This window comes from Ursus maritimus, unplaced genomic scaffold (genome assembly GCF_017311325.1).
Source record: "Ursus maritimus isolate PB19 unplaced genomic scaffold, ASM1731132v1 scaffold_1, whole genome shotgun sequence".
Taxonomy (NCBI): Eukaryota; Metazoa; Chordata; class Mammalia; order Carnivora; family Ursidae; genus Ursus; species Ursus maritimus.
Genome location: NW_024423343.1, coordinates 30,016,294 through 30,038,375, shown reverse-complemented (window position 1 = coordinate 30,038,375; position 22,082 = coordinate 30,016,294). Strand labels below are relative to the sequence as shown.

The window sequence follows — 22,082 nt, the reverse complement described above, 5'->3', positions numbered from 1 at the left end:
AAGGAAGCAATTTAACAATATTCAACTAAATAAAATATACTTTGAGTGTTGTGCTATATGTTAGCTTTATGCAAAACACAGTCAGCAAAAATGGTTGTGCACCACCTTAATGCAGTTTGCAGTCTAAAAGGAAATAAAATAGGACCAAGTCTTCAAAGTGGTGATGAAGGTGATGAAAAAGAACTGCAGGATGCTATAGGCACATGTCACAAGGGAATTTAACCTAATCATGAGGGCCAGGAAAGGTATCCTGAGGAAGAGAGTTTCAAAAGTCTTGTTAAAATGTATGTTCTTTGACCTACTAACTATACACCTAGTAATCTGTCCTAAACTGATCATCATAGATATGGAAAAAATTCATGTACATTGATTTTTTTTCTCAAGTCCTATTTATTGTAGTGATCTATTGGGCGCTGTACAATCATAAGGTATTGGTTAGATAAATAACTAGATAGCTCTCCAATGAAAGATAATAGTTACTTAAAATGGTCTTGGTGATGAACTGATAATAACACGAGAAAACGTTCAGAGTGCCTTAAGAAGAAAGTAGTGTATAAATGATATATGCAGCATGATCAGACTACATTAAAATATCTTTAAAAAACAAAAAACAAAAATCCCCAAAGAACCGGCAAAAGATATACCCAGAATGTTGGGATTAGGAGACATTTTAATTTTCTCATTTTTAAAATAATGAACACCTATTATTTTATTATTGACATGTATTTAAGAAGGCTATAGAAAAATTCAAAGGACTTTTATGGCCAATAACAAAAAGGAGTAGATGTGGTAAAAAAGGATTTTTAATTACCTCTCAGAGTTAGATCATCAGAACCAGTGAGGGTTAGTTAAGAAAACTGTAGTTAGCTTGAAAAAGAGAAAGTTTAGGACACATTTTTATTGCTATCAAATACGTAAGGAGTTTTTGTATGGATTAGAGAAGTAAACTTATTAATACATTTCTTCGGGTAGTTTCTGTCCATTAGCGTACTTATGTATTAATCTGACTAATAACTTACTAAGTACATGTTGTGCAGTAATTTGGAGGTTCTGGGGATACAAAAATAATTAAGACTCATTTCCTGCCCTCCTTGCGCTGGTACCAGAACAAATATTTGGAAGTGATAATGTTGCAAGTTACAGTTGTTTCTAACTATTGGAGCTGTCCAAGAAGAAAACAGGCAACTTAGAATATTGGAACAGAGCCAGCCTCACCATCTGTCAGAGGTGCTCTAGAAAAAAAATCTCCTATTGGTAAGGTGATAAGACTAGATAAATAAATTCTAAGATATCTACTCTAAGCCTAATATTCTGTTATCTATGTTTATATTCACGTTTGAATATACAACCTTCCTGAAAGACCTCTCATTTATTGATGCTCCTTAGTACTGACCAAAGGACCCTCTTCCCACCACATTTCCGGTCCTTCCTTCTTCCCATCATCTTGTCCATTTTTCCCCTTGCCCTATTGAATGTTCTGGGAAGATCTGCAGTAAAACAGGGAAGGAAAGAAAATTGGGTGGTGTGAGCTGTAAAGACTGTACTCCCCGCCTGTTTTCCTCTAGTTGGCTCCTCCATTGCCAGCCATTTGGGAGGGCAGAATCTTGAATTTCCATCTCATTTGCTCACTTAAGCTCCTTACTCTTCCTAAAAAGAAATGCTGCAGAAACTTAAAGTCCAGATTTTTTTCTAAAACACGGATGGATTTTTCTTTCAATCCTTTATTTATCCAAAGGCCTAGGTCTTTCTCTACAAGGGTCACAGTGAGAAGAAACAATTAGAAAGAGGCAGCATGTACATATAACAGGAAGCCTTTCACTTCTTGTCCAACTCTTCGGTTGCTCGAGATAAAACTCTTAGAAAACTTTGGTGGGTCTATGTGCTTGTGTCAGGGATTGGAGAAGAAAGAAAGAAGTTTTGACTGTGTATTCTGTTGAACTATGAGTGAAACCCTGAATAGAAAGAGAAATATTCCATGGGTGCCTGGATGGCTAAGTCAGTTAAGTGTCTGCCTTCACCTCAGGTCATGATTCCAGGGTCCTGGGATGGAGCTGCTGTGTGGGGCTCCCTGCTCATCAGGAAGTTTGTTTTTCCCTCTGCCCCTCCACCCCACTTGTGCATGCTCTCTCTCTCTCTCTCTCTCTCTTTCTCTCTCTTTCATGTGTTCTCTCTCTCAAATAAATAAAATCTTTAAAAAAAAGAGAGAAAGAAACATTCCAGACAGCAAAAGAGCCTAATAACAGAGCTCCAGCTGAGAACTTGTTCCCTCAGTTTCCCATCTAATAGTTCCTTTTACCCCTTTCTCTGTGTCTTCTAGAATTCTTAACTTCACAGCAAATCATTCTAGAAGCTTTCTCTCTCCCCCAGGTAAGGGGGGGAAGGATGTGACCTTACCCCGGTTAAAACTCTGAATGCATTCTCAATCACAGATAATTGCAGCTGGAAGTTAATGAATATAAAAATAGCATTTTCAGAGTAAAGGGGCTGAAAGAATCAGTATGTCCAAATCTACTTTGCAGATGAGAAAACAGAGGTTCAGTGTGGTGGAGTAACCTGTTGATGGTCCTGCACTGCTCGGGACCTAGAGGTGTGGGTTTCTTAACACGTCGTGCATCGTCTCTGGAGTTCAACTCTGGAAGCTCCACATTATTCAGTGTTCCAGTGTGATCTCAAGCAGCTCACAAAATCATTCTAAGACTCACTTGCCCCATCTTTATCATAAGATTGTTGTGAAGATTAAAAGAGATCATACATGCAAATCTCTTGGCGTAGTTCCTGGCCAATTTTAAGTCCTCAATATATGCCAGCTGTAATTATTCTAGTACCTTGTCACTTCTGTAGTGTTAAACACAATAAAAGCACAATACTACACTTTAGATCCCTTGTGGGGAAAATAGATCTAATCAGGCTTGCCTGGGACTAACCATTATTTTGAACATTGATTTTTTAATTATCATTTAAAAATACATACTGGTGTCCAAAATACTGAATTACAAAATAAAGGAAAAAAAGTTTTTTTGGTTTGAAACTAAATCCATAAGTCAGGCAGCCTGTATTAGTTCACTCTCATGTAATAGAATTTAGTGAAGTTTGATTTCTATCCCAAAAAGTGACATCATAGGCCAAGCCCCCCAGGGAACATATTAAATTAATTGTGCAACTGTGAGATTATGAGTGCAAATAAATTATTTGGTCTCATTGTTTTTAGTTTTATACCAAATTTGGAAGGCATGTGGTTAGTATCTCTTCTCCTAGAATTCTCTGGCAAACAGTCTAGACTCTTTAAAAACATTCGACTTCTAATTATCTAAATATGTGGAATATTCTTTGTAACCACAGCAAAGCAAAGCCTTTGCAGATTATAAGCACCGAAGTAATGTGGACCCAGAATCCTTGTTTTGAAGAAATATGGAATTGTCTTCTTTGTCCAGCCCAAATGCCTTCCTTGAGCACTACGTGGCAAGAACCATACAGGAAGTTTAAAGAGAGGTCATGTTAGGCACGCACGGCACTATTTCACTGTGAATCACTTCATAGTGTGACATGCACAGGACTATTTGAAAGAACAGAATGAAGAACAGTGTGCTATGTGACACATCTCTGTATTTTTCTTTCAAAAAAACCGAAGGTGTTACCACTTTGGTCTCTTCTCCCTTATCATGACTGATGCACACACTTGACTTCCATTGAAAATCTGGCAGGATGAAGGAAGGACAGCACTTCCTGCCTTTGTCTTGTTCTATCTCCTTTGAAGAAAACAAACCGTGTTTATTGTTTTCCTGTTCTAAGAAACCATCCTCTCCCTTCTCTCCAGCCTTGCTGTTTCAGGAGCTGGATCCCCTCTTAACGGCGCTGCTCTGCCTAGTTTCCGACAGTTCAGTCTTCCTTACTTCCTCGCTATCTTAGCTCCTTGTAAAGTCTTAACACTTAGAGCCAAGGGAGCATGTGGTCAGCAGTTATACAGGAAGTCCCAATATAGGATGGTCTCTCTCGGATGTGACCCTCTGTCATTCCTAAGGCCTGAGCACCCATTTCCTGGTTATGTCTCCTGACCTGCCACGGGAGGACTCTGCTGAATTCTTTCCACGTCCTTCCTCCCAAGCAATTGGTTAGTATCACAAATGTAGCAGCACATTTAGCCAGCCTTCATTGCATCTGCGGCCGGCCGGGCTGCACATCAAATGAGAGGAATTCATGTACTAGCATCACAACTATTTAAGCTCTTTCTAGTATCTTTACCAAAGGAACTGTGTTTCAAAAGCAATCTTTCCAGAATCCCAAGCTGGAAGACCCTTTGAAGTCTTCACCCCCTAACTGGGTGAGAGTTTATTAAAGAGGTGTTCACATAAGGAACGTTTTTGCAACAGGGGCTTTGAGGTTAGTGTTGGTAATAGAATCCCAAGGTGAAAGTGTCTGCGTCTGCACTTGAAATGAGTGAGCACTGTGCTCATAATCAGCGCTTTGTTTGCTGTTTTCCGTGACAGACACATGCTACGACTTCTCTCCCATCCCTGGCCCCCCAAATTCTTGGGTTCTTATGCAGACTGTCAGTTTAGGAAAGATCATGAAAAACTAAAGGTTTTCGATTGATGTCATACCTTTTTTTTTTTATTTTGAGAGCTTCAGAGAGAAAGAGCGTGCGCGCAAGCGAGCGAGACTGTGTTGTTTGTCATGTAGGTGCACACACACACGCACGTGTGTGTATGTCTTCTTTCCTTTACTGGGGAGGAAAAAACATGGTCCCATTCCTTTGTTAACCTCTTTAATGTTTCATGTTCTGACCTGCTGGCTTATCTTTAAATTATCCTGAAAATCACAGCAACCCCTGGCGGGTAAAGCGAGCTGAGAGAATTTCAAATGTATTTATAATTTCTACCTGCCAAGTTCACCTGCTATTAAATGCCGGCCTCTGCAAGTGGGATTAACTATATTTCAAGCAAGCAAGTTGCTGCTGCCTGGCATGACTGAGATCCTAACGTAGCCAGCCATGTTTGCCACGCCGATGTGACCTTCACTTAGGAATACTGCTTTCGCTGAGGGGGGAAAAATGTTCCACATACGCGCTCGTGTGGATGCTCCCTGAGTAGGCGCTGAGCTTAGTGTGGTCCAGGACCACCATATTTACCAATCCCTGACTGCCTTTGCAAATAACATGTGGCTCCCACTCCTTTACTGTTTATCTTCTTAGGAAGTGAAAAATTCATACCTTCAGATGTCAAATTATTTAATATCATAAATCATGCAAGAATTTTCGTTTGAAATCTTAGATGAACCTCATTTAACTGATATATTATTTTATTCCCTTTGGCTATTAGATTCAAATGATTCCATGCTTAATTAACCAAGGTACTTAAGGAAGAATGAATACTATAGCAGCTATTTGTGGATAAGTAGCAGAAATTGAAGGATGATTTCAGAATGATTTGTCTACCTAAACCAAAGTGCAGGAGTTATGTTTTGGAATTTAAATAATTATGCAGAAGTCAAAACGCCGCTGCATTTTATGGATTCTCCAAATAACATAGTTCTTGTGACTTAAGATGGAATCCTCGCTAAAATATAGTCTCCATTTCTGCTTCTCTCTACAGTATTTTTCCCTGCTTAGTGAAATTCCATTCAAGCAGTTGTCATCTGATCCTACGCAAGGTTCTGCAGCATGAACTCTAGAGTTGAATAAGATGTGTTCATGTCCTCAAGGAGCTTCTAGCCTATAAAGAAGAGTAGGAGTTGGTCAAATTATTCAATGAAGTGTTATGGGGCTTCAAAGTTGGGGGACCAAGAAAACCTTGAAGAACATGATAGTGTTTGAGAAAGGTCTCAATTGAGTAGGATTTCAAAATGCAGAGCTACGGGGGGAAGGAAACAGCATCTTCAAATACTCTGAGATTAGAAAATGTAAAATACATCAGGGAGATGGTAGGCGGCCCAACTTGACAGCTTACTGAGCAGGGGTTAACATGAGAAATAGTATTGTTTGAAATAAATTGGAAGAGGTGAAAAGACATTCAGATACCTGCTAAGAGCTTATTGGATTTGACTATAATATAATCGTTAGGAGCCTGGGATCTGGGATCAGTCAGACTCGGGTTGAATCCTGGCTCTACAACCTACAGGCTGAATGGTCTTGATTAAGTTACTTCCCTGAGCCACCCACCCCCCTTCCTCACCCCTAATTCAGGGATCAGAGTATTGTCTACCTAAGAGCCTGTCAGCATTAGAGATGAGTGTAAAGTTCTTAGAATAGGACACATGGAATGTGAATCCCTGCTTTGCATTCCTAACCTCTCTGTGTCTCAGTTTCCTCATTTGTTAAATAAGGATAATAACAGCACCTATCTTGTAGGGTGTTGTGAAAATTAGCTGAGCATAGATGCTAATACACAGTGAGTGTCAAATAATGTTATCTTGTGTTGTTGTTTCCTGTGTCTGATGCACACTGTACGTTCAGTAAATATTTGTTGACTAAATAAATGAAAGCTACACATTATTAAAGCAGATGATATAGAAGGCTGCAAAAGGCATGGCTAAAGGCCTTGTGGCTCCTACTCTATGTCTAATCTGTATCTAATGCATTATCGTTCCTGATACAATTACTTTAAACCAAATAAAAATAATATGCATAGATTTCCTCACATTTCAGAGTGTTAGCAATCTCTGGTTATCGCTACACGAGACAGTGAGGTTAGGGGTAGTACTGAGAGCATGGCAATGAGGAGTGCCTGGGTGGCTCAGTGTGTTGAGTATCCAATTCTTGATTTCGGCTCAGGTCATGATCTCAGGGTTAGGAGATCAAGCCCTGCGTTGGGCTCACACGCTGGGTGTGGAGCCTGTTTCAGATTGTCTCCCTCTCCATCCGTCCCTCCCCTCCCATTAAAAAAAAATAGTCTAGAGTATAAATGACAGTTTAGGTAGTTTAAATCATCTGAATACATACGCATAATCTAGTTGTACAGTTTATTTGTAAAGACGTAGACAATAAGTATCATTGCCTAATACTTTAAAATATTATTTCTTAAAAATTTAAAAGTATTTTAAAGTATTTTTTAAATGCTTCAATCTCAGTTGAAGTGCTTCTCAAAGTGTGGCCTCAGATCAACAGAATACCATTACCTTGGAATTTGTCACATGTACAAATTCTCAGGCTTCTTTCAGACCTGAGGAATCAGAAACTCTAGGGTTGGAGCTGAAGATGTATTTTAACAAGCCCTCCAGATAGTTCTGATGCTTACCTCAAGTTTGAGGATCATTGAAATAGTGGTTTTGTTATAAAGAGCCTCAAGGCCTGCAGGATAACTTAGTGACTACACCTGACTAATTCCAATAACCAAGTTTTCAACTTTATCTTTCAATTTTGCAAACAATTTTTTTGCCCTAGAAAAATATCCTGTGAAAAATTCAAGGCCAATTGAGTTGCGTCTCTTTGGTCATGTGCCTCTCGTTTTGGCAAAGGGCCAGTGCTGAGCACAATCCAGTTACTCAACTCAATTACACCTGATTCATTTAGGCAAACTCAATTGTACTTGACTTTTTCAGGCCCGACTCGATTGTGCTTTTAAATTCCCACACTCAATTTGATTGTGCTCAAAATTTGTTGTGTGCCACCTTGTAACTTGTAGATTTAAGCACATACCAAAGAGAGGTGCTTCTAGGGCGGTCTAGAAGATTGGGTTATTGGTATCTGTTTGCAGTTACACCTCCGTCCCTTCTCCCTTCCTCTCTGTCTCCAAGATGGCACGCTATAGGGAGAGAGATGCTCCATTGGCCCCTTATATGCACCATATTCTACCTCCCCCGCCCCCCTCCTGCCATGCTTGAACTCGTGGTGAAGATTTCAAAGCTCCTAAGAAAGTGATCCTCATTTACGGTCACAAAGCAACTATGTTCAGCCCTTCCTATCTCTCTTAAAAATGGGGAAAATGAGGCACAGAGACATTGCAAAATCAGAATTTTTTTTTTTTAAGATTTCTACCTCACTGGGCTGCGCATCACACCTTCTTTCAGTTGTTCTGTGTCCTAAGGGATGAGATCCTTCATCTTTGGCAAGTTTTTGAATGCATTCGATAACCCACAAGGCTGAGGGATTAGTAGTCATTTGCTACTCCCTGGGAAGTACTTATACCTGAAAGAAGTTTACTGAACCCTTGTCAGCAAAATCTAGTCTTGATAAAATAGATGATGATAAATGCTCTGGTTCAGCATTATTAAAGCAGATGGAGGAAGTTGCTGGCCATTTTGCCTGGTTGTATGGCTTCCAGGTGTCAGAATGAAAACACTTAGGACTTTTATCACAAGAATGGTTTTGTTGGAGATTGGAAGGTAGTGGAAGAAGAAGTGTTCAATGCTGAAAAGAAGCTCTTGTGACATTTCAGGACTGGGGCCTAATTGCATTCTCCTGCAGTGTTAAGGATGAAGGGCCGTGAGATTCAACTGTCCTCTCACGGCACAGGACAGATGTCTTATTAGTGGCCACTGTGGCCATGATTAGGCTTCTGATGGTTAGATTAAAAAGAAGAATTTTCTAAACATACATGTTTAAACAGCTCAGAAAAAGCAATATTGTAACCAACCACAGATTCTGTCCTTATTATCCAGTTAGCTGAATGTTTCCAAGAATTTATGCCAGCTGTGGATACAGAGCAGCTGGATAAGAAGGTGGTTACAAAACTCGGGGGACGACCTTGATTTGCTTAATTACCTCCCTGACTGTGATCAGTACGTGTGTTAAGGTACATTTGGTGTAAGATAAGGAAATGCGATCATTTTGTAAAGGATATTTAAAGACTAAGGGGGAACAAAATACAGCCTTAATTGATTGTGGTTCGCTTTTCCAGCTGTTATTAAAGTAAATACCGTACTTGTGAAGCCGCCACTACAGTCCAGTTCATTTTGAAAGTGTATTTAGGGGTTTGAACATGTTTCATCTGCCTGTTTTTCAGGACAATGTGTGATCTTTATCATTAAAGAATATCAGCTTAAGATTGCTACTTCTTTTTTTTTTTTTCCTCCTAAGGGCTGATAAAACAGAGATAGACACTTAAATCACAATCTGTTGCCACTTACCTCTTCCCGTGCCCCGTCCCCAAAGATTCTCTGGGCAATGACTTTTAAATATGTTCTCATTATTTTTAATGAGTGTGCAGAACATATGACGCATAATGCACGAATAGATAGGTGCCCTTGTACTGAACTTGTCAGATGTAATAAAACGTTGAAGGAGTTAAGATGCGTTTTCCTTTAAGATATTATAATTACTTAAATTAAGATGCCCAAGTACAAATCACATGCTATTCAGTTCCTGTTGCTGCCTAAATGAAGCCCCACCACTATCCCAGGTCCCTCTCTAAAAAGAATGTTTAATCACAAATGTTAAAAAGACAAAAGAACACTTAATATTGTTATGTCTCTTTAAGTTTACCCTTCTTTAAGTCTGTCCCGATGGCAGGATATTCAATTATAAAGCAGTTCAATTATGTTTCCTGGCCACTTACTGAGTTATGTGAAGGACTTTTATCACCTAGTCTTTCCGTAATTAATTCTTTGCATTTCTTAGAGGCTTAGGAGCAAAGGAAGGATTGTTTAACAGCTTGAAATGTTGTTTCAGTTTTCCCACCTTTCCTCATTCTCTCCTCTTCCTTCCTCTCTTCTTTCTTCTGACCTCTCATCCTGCCTTTCTGGACACAAATAATAGTGTGGTATCTCTCTGTTACGGGATATATTTATTTCTGCATTACGTTTCTACATTAAAAAGCCAGGTGGTGATGAAGAGGAAGACAATGGTACATTGCATTAAATTACATTAAAGTGCTGGGTGGCGATGAAGATGGAGGTAATAGTAGGAGAAAGGAGAAAAGTATCCTCAAGAACAACAAAGCCTCCCCTTGATGGTCATTATTTCGTTAATATTGGAGTCTGTGGCTCCTGGTATATGGAACTGCTGACCTTAGCACCCTGCAGGGGAGTTACAGACTTTCAGCTTAACTTGAAAGGGCTCACCTTCTCCCTCCTCTCCTTCCCAGAAGCTACATATTTCATCTATAGACCCTTGACTTCCCAATGGAGGGGAAAAACACAGTGAAACAAAAAAGCAGAAAACAAAACCAAAAACAAAAAACAAACCCCAAAATGGCAAAACACAAAAACACCCAACCAAAACATCTTACCCGTTATTTGCTTGCATTCCAACTCCCTGAGACCGAATGTTTCTCTTCTCTGATGCTTATAGAGAGATCGTCATTCAGGAAAATTGTCAGCCCTCTATTGCCCTCTATTCCTGGGTCCGTATTGATGATGAAAGGACTCAGTTGTTCAACAAATACTGAACACCTACTATTCCCAGGTTAGCTGATCAAATATTTATTAAACATGTATGGGTTCTAGATGCCATGCCACACACTGTGTGCTCTCAAATGTATTCAGACATGATCCCTGAACTCCGAGAACTTATGGACAATGCTGAGTGTCATTAGAGAAACAAGAATTTGGCATACTACCTATGATCTGTAGGGACGGCAGATGGGAGGGGAAGAGTTGTGCACATTTTTTTTTTTAGTTGCACAAATTTAAGGAACAAGCTAAGAGGTTAATAGTGAACCAGAAGTTATATAAAAGGAAGAAATCAATCAGGACTTTAAAATTCTGAAAAATTTCATTTATGAGATGGGATTCTGTTTGGGCCATGGATAGATTCAAAGAAGGAAGGAAAGTAGAAAGTCCAGGGATATGCAGAAGCATGAGCCAATGGCAGGAAGGAAAACTGAAGAAAAGGGAGGAGTAGAGGAAAGGAACATTTTGGCATAGTGTTAATACTGTTGACTACTTATGCTATCATGTGAGCAAAACTTGCATGTCAATAACAAGACTATTTCCAAGGATAATATAGAAATCCATCAAATCTAAGATCCATTTGACGCCTTCTTTTATCAAGTCTGTGTTCGTAAGTTCTCTGTTTATAAGTTCTGGCTTTAGGTTTATTCCTGAGGCTTGCGTTCAACTGGAGCATCTGCAAGGTGGGAAGGTTCAAGATGGTCACCTTTACGTGGCTGTCAGATGGTTTTGGCTGTTGGATGGGGCACCCTGGTTCTAGTTAATGTGTCTTTTCTCCTCCAGAAAGCTAGTCCAGCTTTCCTACTGGACATTCTCAGGACAACAAAAACAGAAGATGCAGGGGCTCTTAAGGTCTAGCCTCGCAGGTTGCACAGTGTCACTTCTGCCTCCTTCTCTTTGTCAAAGCAAGTCACAAAGCCCAGTAGGATTCAGGGGATGGGTAGATAGATGCCAAGACTCTCTGGAAAGAGCGGCAAAGTCACACTTCAAGGAGGTATAACTCACTGGGGCCAATATTGTTATAATGTCTCACATTCAGTTAAGAAAGCCGAAGGGAACGCTGTTCCGTAGCAGAATGAGCATTGGTCAGGGTTGTGAGATTCACATTATTGGCCTAGGGCCACCACTTGAGACGTTCAAGTTTAGAAAAGTCATTTAACTTCTTGGGTCTTATCTTTCTTAATTCCATTCACAAAGAGTTTGTTGAGTTCTTTTTTGATGCAAGTACAGTGTGAGAGAAGCCAGGGTAGAGAAGCCTTGCCCCTTTCCCTACTTTGTCGTTCAGCAATGTTTTTAGTCATGACACTCTTGCTAAACATAACCTCCTTCCCTATTCTTGTTACTTTTTTTCTCAGCCCATGTAGATTTACCTTTCTACAGTAGATACCCACAATCTGGACTGGGGACTTGGGAATAATAGTTGGATTATGGGGATAGTGATAAATTAATACATACTAAAATTATCAAAATTAAAAAAAATTGACAGTAAACAGGGAGAAGGATTTCCTTATCTACTAAGTGAGGAGATTGAACTAATTGGTCTCTTATACCTCTTCGCACTGCAAAATACTATTCTCTGAATTTCTGTGCATCAAGTTTTGGCATGACACTCAATACAGATAGCACGTGAATTATGAATGATCTCTCTATATATGAATGGGCCGCGGGAGTGTGCCTCGGCACATTTGTTTGTTCTGCAGTTCAGAATGCCTTGGGAGCATTTGACCTAAAGAGTGACTTCTCTTAAGTAAATGTAGAATAACATATTGCCAGAAGAGCTCTCCCTCATGGCCACCTCTTCGACCCCTTGCCATTGTGGTTCTTGTTGCTATAGCAGTTAATACACATAGATGTAGCCCTTCCTCCAATCATCTGATGCCACCACGGCTGTGGGTACCATATGAGACTTCACTCCTATAGTTAGCTCAGAAGGAAACGTGTTCCTTCTTTCCAAAATTGGAAGTTTTGGTGCATTTTCCCATAATATGTTTTTAAATATAACCCATCCGATAGAAGGTAAATTATTACATAGTGTTATGCTTTGGAGATACTGTGGAGTGAATAAACCCTGTTGGCTCATTGCAACCCAGGCACAATTTATCAGTATTCCTTTAACAGAGAGAAAGGAAAAATTCACATTGTAAGAAGCAGGTTTACAAAGAAACTTAAATACAAACTTAAAAACTTACAAGTATAAACTTAAAGTATATAACCTGTTTTTTAAGTAGAAATTATCTCATCTGTCCCTACAGTCAGAACTTATTTAAAGCTCATTTCCACTACACATGAAGAAAAGTGAATGAATACAAACACTATTCATTAAGGTTTTGGCCATCCGTAATGTAATAAAAAATCTCCGGGTTCTGAATTCCTCAATTTGAAAAAGAGGACTGTGTCAGCACTAGCAACTTGTTGAAAACTTGGCAGATATTTTCAATGTACTTATTAATGCAAGCCACCTCAATTCCTCTTTGGTACTAGACAGGTTGTAAATAAATTATATAAATAAATATCAATGCAATTATTAACTTGATAATTTTATGTGCTATGTAGGCATGCAGGGAAATTAAAGATGAAGGCTGCTGAACTTGTGTTTGAGAATATGCAGAACAGTGACTATTCTCCATATCCTGAAGAGATAGAAGTACACTAGATCGAGCCTTGTCTTCGGCTACATCACGGAGTACGACTGTAAAACAGAAAAAAAAAAAGTGTAATTTCTCATGGTGGTTAAGTTAATAACATGTCACTATAATTTGTGTACTTCTGAAATAGAAACCAAATCATGTGGGTCCTAGCCACAAAGAAAGTAAAGGCACATAGCTACAAACAAGCTAGGGGCTTACTTTTTGAGAAGCCCAGCCTTTGCTGTCAGATAGTAGTTTAGAGCTTCCTCCTTAACCTGTAGGGTATCTCTCAGAAAAGAATAGCAATAGCATGTAAACGTCTGACTTCCTTCACAACCCTTTGAAAATGTAACCGAGGTTGGTGTTGCCTCTCACCCCTCAGCGTCCAGTAGCTCTCAAGGGAGCTGGCATGTCTTATCAGACCAGAGCAGCCAGGCAGGGGCAGCCAACACATTGAGAGGCCAGGGCAGTGTGATGGTCAAGGCCATCGGGCAGGTAGTGAAAGGCCTCTCGCTGTGTTAAACAAATGTGGGTTTCCTTCCTGGCTTCCGCAGGAGCTAATTTTGTTTTTCACTTCTCTTCTGGCATCAGAACAATAAGGACTCATAAGGCCATTCTGCCTGTGAGGAGATGTGCATTAGATTATCATAAATCCACAGATAAAAAGTACAGTGGTCAATGAGACCAGGCATTCCTGGATGAAATAAAAGGTTTAATTGAAAGTACTGTCCCAGGGGAAACATGATTGAGCGTGGTATTGAGTAGACATTAATTACCTCAGACCAGAGAGCGAAGAAAGTAGAAGGAAGACCATTCCATTATTTTAAGTTCCCAAATCTGCTTTCCTTTATGAGAAGGTGGGGGAATTATTTGAATAGAATGCTAGGAGGGAAGAAGTGAATTTTTGCTCTACATGATGTTCTTAGAACACCACTCATGTTTTTTAGGAAGTTGCAGCTGAATTGTCTGCTAATACAGATATTTTTGTTGGAAGTTACAGATCGAGGCCGAGCACAACGTGCACTGATAGGCTGAAGAATGGTTGAAATTGATAAATTCCTAGTCTGTTGTTATAACAATGATTAGTAAATAAATTGCATTTCTTCATAATTCTAGAATTTTTTTTTATTCTTTATGTTTCTCAGCTTGTTTTTTAGTAGGTTGGTTTCCATTCTCCAGTGGAACAGAAAAAAGAAATAAGTTGAAGTATCTGCACATACGGTACCCATTAAGCACTAGATGGCTTGCTTTGTAGCCCTAAAATATGGCTGCCTTTATAAATCAGACATGTTTGTTTAGCCAATGCCCTACTTTTGATGTGGCTAAAATAATGGGATGAACTCTACGTCGACAGAGACAAGCCCTAGGATCAAGGACTGCCTTAACAAGAAAGTAATTGGTCAGGTGTCTCTTCTAGCAGTCATTAACATGTTTGAATTATGACTTTGATTCTTCTTTTGGGTCAAATAGCATATAAAAAATATTCTGGATTACCCACACCTAATATGCAATAGATTTGAAAGGCAAAGACAGGGAGATACCAAATACATTGAGAGTGTTTGATTTGGTGTTTGTACACAGTGCTGCCCAAGTTAGTAAAACAACCAACCAAACACTGTCGAAGCAACTTTTGGTTTATTTGCTTTTCAGTTTTATTTAGAGTACGTGAAGTCACTCAGTAAGTGAATTTAAACTTCTCACCCAATTGTTTAGGAGTTGAGAGAGACACGATCTTTGTTTTAAATGTGAAAAACTGCTTTTTTTTAGGGTTATTTTGAACAGAGTAGTTGCCAAATAGCACCAGCTGTCATAATAAAGTAGAAGTGAATGACAGATTTACTCCACCCCATATCAAAACTCAAGAGCGGATATGGTGATCAGATGAGCCAAAATAAATGTGAGTTCTTAGAAACATTTGTGAGCTATTTTCTTGCCCAGCTCAGCCCTTCATAGGCATCCGTGTGCCAACACGTCATGATTAACTTCACATTGTAGGAAATGAGGAAGGGGAGTTTGCTTCTGTACGTATCCCAAATCTACCACCTAATATTCCAAAATCTAATTCCACTTGATTATGGTGGTCATGGTGATAGTGGTCTTAAGTATGGGAACTTAATTAGCAGTTTTTAAAATATTGTTTTTAATATTGATGAGCTGTGGCCCATATTGAACTACAATGGGAGAATTAACGGATTCAACACTTGTCAGCAATGCTCTTTAAATAATGTTTACCGTGCCCTTGTTCTCAGACATGCATTGGGATAGGTGTTAGTGGTATAAATATAAATGGCATGACCCTTGTTGTCCTTGAGGTCTTTAAAGATTTATATAATAAGAAATAACCATAATATAACATGATTATTGTATATACAGTGCTAAGGAGACCCCGATGAAGGCCCAACCATAAAGAGCAGGTAACAATTGAGATGTGCTTTGTTGGGTAAGTAGGAGTTTGCCCGTGGGTGTCAGAGTGGGAGGAGAGGAAAAAATGAGTTTTAGGTAGAGAGAAACCCATCCAAATAAGAGGAGGTCTTTGTGACATTTATTTAGTTAATTTTAGTTCCATCTAACAAACATGCTAGAAACTTTAGGCTAGCAATGTTAAAAATATGATTTCATAGATGCAAGACACAGCTGTCACTTTTCGTTAGCTTTTGGCCTTTTAATGCCATTATTTCAGAAAGGGCATTGTGGCAGAGAAATATCAACAAAATAACTTATGAAGTCATCCTAGTACAATTATTTTTTTTATATGTATGCATCGTACCAGGTGCTAAACTGGGCTCAAAGTTGAATTAAACATAATTCCTTTCTTTGATGAGATCACAGTGATAGAATGGAGTTAAGACAGACAGGCCAGGAAATAATTGTAGAATAGAAAAAGTGATGAGAATCATAAGAATGGGAAAAAGAAAGTAAAATGGAGTTCAGAGGAGGACAAATTGTTTTCTCACCGATAAAATCAGGGAAGGAACAGGTGGCTTATATGTGGAGACACAAAATCAGGGTGTTTGCAGATATTAAGTGAAGAGTCCTTTATTCCATTACACGTTCACTGTAAAATTTCTTTTGAGGTGAAAGTAATTTCTATATTTTATATATACACGCTTACATGTAAAATAAAGTGCTTTTTTTCCCTTATGCTTGACTTCATTATCATAAAAATTGTAGGTCTGTACTGTCAGGAAAATGCTTGACTAAAAAGATTCATTCACTCACTATACTTAGATGAGTCTTCCTTTTTCATGTATCAGCAAATAAAAATGGATCTGTGATGGATTAATTAAAAAAAAATTCCTTAGGCATGAACTAAAGTGAGATAGTCCTTGTTTAGTCTTTGATGCATACTTGACTTTGTTGGAAAAATGAAGATCCATTAATTCAGGGAAGAAAGAAGTCTTGCTCAACCTACATCTAGGGAAATACTGATTGGAAGTGTGCTGAACTTTTAAACTTCTTGTAATTACACACTGATTTTACAGGAATTAAGGCCATAGAAATTGCTCCCTTACCCTTGTCCCGCTTTCACATATATATAAAAACAGCAAGGGAGAGGATCATTTGGAAGATGAACACCAAAGAAGAATAATGTAAAGTGAAAGGCAATATTCAGTAGCCTAAGCCATTTATTTAAGACTCTGGAGCCACCTGAACAGTCAGTCCCTTTTAAGAACCTGGCAGGAACAATGCAGGGATGCGGGGGCAGGAATCGTCCCAGATCTAGGCTACCTACTTCCTCTACCTTGAGAAAATCACACACGGAAGTGACTCTGAAGTGCAGACAGCAGGATGGTGACTTAGTCCATTTGGGCTGCTGTAACAATACCACAGGTTGGGTGGCTTATAATCAAGGGAAACTTATTTCTCACAGGTCTAGAGGCTGAAAGCCCAAGATCATGGTGCCAGCATGATTAGGCAAGGGCTGTCTTCTGGACTTCTCGTTGTATCCTTATATGATGAAAATGTCTAGGGAGCTCCTTATAAAGGTATTAATCCCGTTCATAAGGGTTCCACCCCCATGACATAAATGCCTCCCAAAGGCCCCACCTCTAAATACCATCACCTGGGGTTTAAGATTTCAACATATGAATTTGGGGGGACACCAACATTCAGATGATAACAGATGAATGAATATATGTGTCAATAGAAAATGTGATACCAAAAGAAAGGAAAGATATGATTAAAAGAAATAAAAACCCTATGATATATTATTAACCCTTGGTATCTCCCATATATAAATATACATATATATATGAAATATAGAGAGAGATACAGATATATCACTCAGTTGGGGGATGGGATTATTGGTCTCAATTCACTTCCAAATAGTAGCATTATATATTCATCTTCTTGTCCTAGTCTCATTATGTGTATGTGGATAGTTCTTTTCCAACCGTAGCCTGTGGACTTGACCATGTGAATTCATTTGGCCAGTTAGATGTTACTGGATGTTTTGTGAACAGAGGCTTTAGAGATACTTTCACATTTGCATTCCTGTCTTTCAGCATGTGAGAAACATGTTTCAGATATCCAGTGGTCTAAGGAAGATGCTAGACACATGGAGCAGACATGTACATGCCCCACACTTGAATGCAAACCTACTTGAATCCAGCCTAGGTCATGCAAACCCCAGTCAACCTGCAGATATGTGAACGAGAAATAGATGCCTCGTTGTTCATATCCCAATTTGGGCATGGTTTGTTATGTAACATTTTTGTGACAGCAACTGACTGATACACTTTTCCCCATTAATTAACTCTGGGTAGATTTCCTTTCTCCCCATTTTGCTTGTCATAGTGGGGATAAGGAAGATATATCCACATTTTAATTTTGATGGATTTTCCATACTCTACAGAACATAAATGACTTCTTATTTTAAAGTCAGTTTTATCTGAAAATTAATTTTAATAGAGTAATTGATTTAATTAAGATAAAATGCAAATGATATGTCTTCATTACATATATAAAGGGCATATTATATATATATGGTAAGAACATTCTCCTTACAATAGTCAACATGTGCTGTGAGTTTAAAATGGTTGCTACCCACTGAGATTTCTCAATCGCTATTTGGAATTTAGGATTATTTATCATTGATAGTGTTCTAAAGGGGATTGGTTTCCAGCCGGAGTCTCATTAGGTGCAACTCAAACATCAGATGAAGGATAGGGTTAAAACGGCTATATTTTCGTCATTTCTTTTTTTTAAAGCCTTCACCAAGAAACAAATTACCCCATCCTCCAGCCCCCACAAAAACAGCACTTTCTTGAGGCAGTGGTAGTACTGTTACTACACTGTAGCATAATTTAATAAACACGACTCTGCCTTTCAGAGTTCCGTGCCTCAAAGCAAAAGAACGTTTATTGGATCTTCTAAAGAAAATGAAGGTATTGGAGACAAAATCTCTGCCTTTAGAATTCTTGAGTTGGGAAAAAAGCTGTATTATCTTTACTAGAAGAGTTGTTGTGCCCTAAAAATGAGGCACATACTCAGAATGGTGGGTGTTAGAACATTTTTATACTTTTACTGTAGTGGCTAAATACCTTATTCCGTGACTTCCCAAGATCCCAGTGCAAAGAACTATAATCCATTGTCTTTAAACTATCTGCAGAAATCTCCCAATCCAAATCCCAATCCCAATCCAAAACTAAAAACTAAAACTAAAAATAAATTAATTTCTCATAAGGAAACTAAATGTCATTTTTCCCCCCTTTACGGAGTAAGGGCTCCAAAATGTACTTGCTGTCCTATGTCTTTGGAAGTCTGGTCTGAGTCTGTACTTTCCTTCTGTGACACTCTGTTGTTGATGATGCGAATTGTGAAACATAGCATGTACACAGAAGTGTGGCGCAGAAGTAACGGAACTGGAAAGCTTAACCACGAGGCTGTGTAGTATCTCTAGGGCATTGTTCATGACCTACAAGATTGCTTCTCCCTTGAGCCTTCCCTGTCTCTGCTCCATTCCTTTCGACCTTGACCTTTTCTGGGTTCTCTAAAGCAACATGTCTTTAAGTGAAGGGAAGTATACTTTTCCTCTAATATGCTTCATGCAGAGGTGTGTTCCATGATCAAATGAATTAGGGAATAGGTATTAACCTTTTTTTTTTTTAAAGCAGTGAGAAGTCCTAAAATAAACCTTTTCCCCAGAATTTTTCATAAGAGAAACTATCGGGGTATTTGCCCTCACATGCAATGACTGTGACCCTGTGTACTAGACCTTACAAGGGTCCAAGTCTTAGAAGGAACCAAATTGGCTGGCATAATTGGTTTCTAAAACGCTCTCTAATTGGGCATGGCCTTGGGCCAGACCTCCTCAGCAAGCATTAGCTGCCTATGGACTGACGGTTGTGGGGTCAGAGGGCACCTCCAATTCAGTGAGTTGCTGCCCCTTCCTGAGCAGTGGACAGGCTGTGGGTAGAACAGACACAATGATTGGTGCGCTGACTTCCATGAAGTTCTCCGTATTTTTTATTTATGTTTAGCTTTTGTCCTGGAGAGTTGAGTTGTCTTTTAAAGCCATTAAATGCAGGTAGCGTGGCAGACAGAATATTTGTGATGGCAAAGATACTGGAAGTATTTCACCTAGGACTCCAGCTTTTCAAATAGGTCTACTCCTCTAAGAATCAGGCGCTCTAAGCTTCCTTTTTAGAGTATTAAATTATTACAATCATACTATTTGTTCTTAAATCTTATATAAAAGCATGTATTCTTGTATTTTAAACACTAAATTATTGTCTGTAAAAGGTTTAAGACATTTTAATCAGGTTTCTGTAGTTCACTTTCAATGGGAAGGAATAAACACAAAACAAAAAAGACCTGTTGCTTCCCCATATAAACAAAGCAGGTGCTAGCTTTGTGAAGAATCCATGCTGTCTGAATTAAAATATTCATTAATACTACTTTTCATGACAGATATATTCATTTCTTCCATGTTTATCGGAAAAAGGAAAAAACAGTGTTTTTTTGCCAGTGTTGCTGAACTGTGGAATTTGCTGATCTTTCAAGTATATATACTGTAAGTAGGAGGGGAAAAAGGATAGCTGTAGGCATCTTAACTTTGACTTACTTTACTTCTGTTAGTTTTAATCTCTTAGTATCACATTAAGGCCTTTTTATATCGAGCAGACAATGAAGAATGACCATTTTTTTGACATTTGTTTCCTGGAATTAGATTAATCTCTGACTTAAAGAAATTGTCTTTTGGTAAGTGCAGTCAGAAATCAGCTCCTGTGTTCAGTAGGTTCTTTCCTCACCCTTTCCAGAGAATGGATATTAAAAAACATGAAAAAGGTCTCAATTACAGACATTTTGTAGGATTTTCTTCATTCGGGTCTTTGGTTATTAAGTATTTAGAAGTGGATGAATATTTACTTAAGGAGATCACATCAGGGCATAAACTTAATATATTGATAATTGAGCTACCCGTAAGAAGCCTACATTTAAGAAGTTTCCCCCATTGATTGAGTTAATTATCAACAACCTACAGTATGATTCAGAAGATTTTTAAATTATCTGCAGCATGACCTCTGACTCTTCCTTGTGATTTGTCTATATTGCCCAGAGGATGAAAGACTTAAAAAGATAATCTGTCCACTTATAAATCACCAAGGATTCTGCTGATCTCATTTATATATTAGCAACAGTTGGGGGGAAAGTCCTTTACCTTTATTAAGATGACCATCCTTGCATCACCGTTTACTTTGCATGTGTCTGCTCATCTCCTGCCGTCTTTTCTCTACTCTCTGCCAAGTACAATCTAAAATAGAATGCCTCCCAGCTGTTGGAAGGAGCCTCTGATCCCTACTCGAGCGTGATATTCACATTCTGAATTTTATGTAATCCAATTGACCAAAACCTTTTCATGCTTATAATAGCTACCCATACTTTTTCAGAAAATGTTAAAAATACAGAAAATTATGTATCTTACAGGTATCTTATCCTTTCATTGTTATGAAAATTTAGCAATAACAAAAGTTTTATCACCTCAAATTCCTTAGAATTTACTTAGGCAAAAGTTAACAGTGCTTAAGCCTATTATAAAATATCCTGGCAGAATTGCCAGGTATGGCTTTTACTTTACATACTGTATATATAAATATTCATTTTTGTCCCTTAAAGCCCTCTTATTTGAGTTTTAGTAATTGACAAAATGATTGCATGTGAATCATAACTCTTGCATAAAGTAAGCTGCTCACAACACAGACTAATTACACATTTGGGAGGAAGGTAAAGACATCAAGAGCTTGCTTGTGCTGAGCCAAGAGCACAGCATTTAATGAAACGAGGGCCATAAAAGGTTCAGCATGGATGCTTTCAGGTCTGACCTGGGCTTCTGAGAAATTGAACACTGGCCCTGCAGACTGGTGGATTCCCCTGGGCTTGGGAAGGCTGGGTTATTACCACTTGCGTGCGTGATTCAAGTATTGCTTTGCACCACAAGAACGTGTGTGACTCCAGAAGTGGCCCTACATAGAGTACTCTTCAGCAAATAATCTGGAGGCCTCGCAAGTCATCCATCTTCCGCCTCCCGTTCCTCTTCTCACACCAAGTAATTACTCTTGATATTTGCTTGATAAAAATGGTTAGTATATCTCACAAGGTCCAACTATGTAGATTCCTCTGTTTCTTCTTTCCTCTTCTTAAATTCTACTCTTCCTCTCCAGATAATACTGTGAATGAAACAGAAAGGCCCTCCTGTATTTTTCAGTAAACTTTTTGCCAGTTACATTCTCTGTAGACTGGCCACTCCGTGTTACAGTGTTGAGTACATACAAGATGCTTGATAAAAATTTGTTGGATTATTACGGTTTGCAAAGAGTGACTCTTGTCACTTGGGCCAGAATGGACCAATCTTGTTTCTGTATTCCAGCTCTAACAGGTTATTCATTGTACTTAGGAATAGAGATAGTATTACAGAGAACAAAGTGAGGGAATGGAAAAATAGGGAAAGACATAACTGGATGGGAGGGAGAAGTGAAAATATATTTAATTAAGGTGATAACAGAAACAGCTATAAGAACTTGAAGAAAGTTTGTATAAAAGAGATTAAGGGATTAGTTAAGGCTAGGGGTGGTTAGGATAAAACATTAAAATGACTATAAAAATTATAAAGGAAGGATAAGATAGTTAACA

General features: G+C 38.6%; 1 protein-coding gene across 6 annotated transcripts in view; it reads left to right on the top strand.

The window, feature by feature from the left end:
• PARD3B (par-3 family cell polarity regulator beta) overlaps nucleotides 1-22,082 on the top strand; it is a 978,033-nt gene that overhangs the window by 538,961 nt on the left and 416,990 nt on the right. The gene's annotated exons all lie outside the window — the stretch shown is intronic.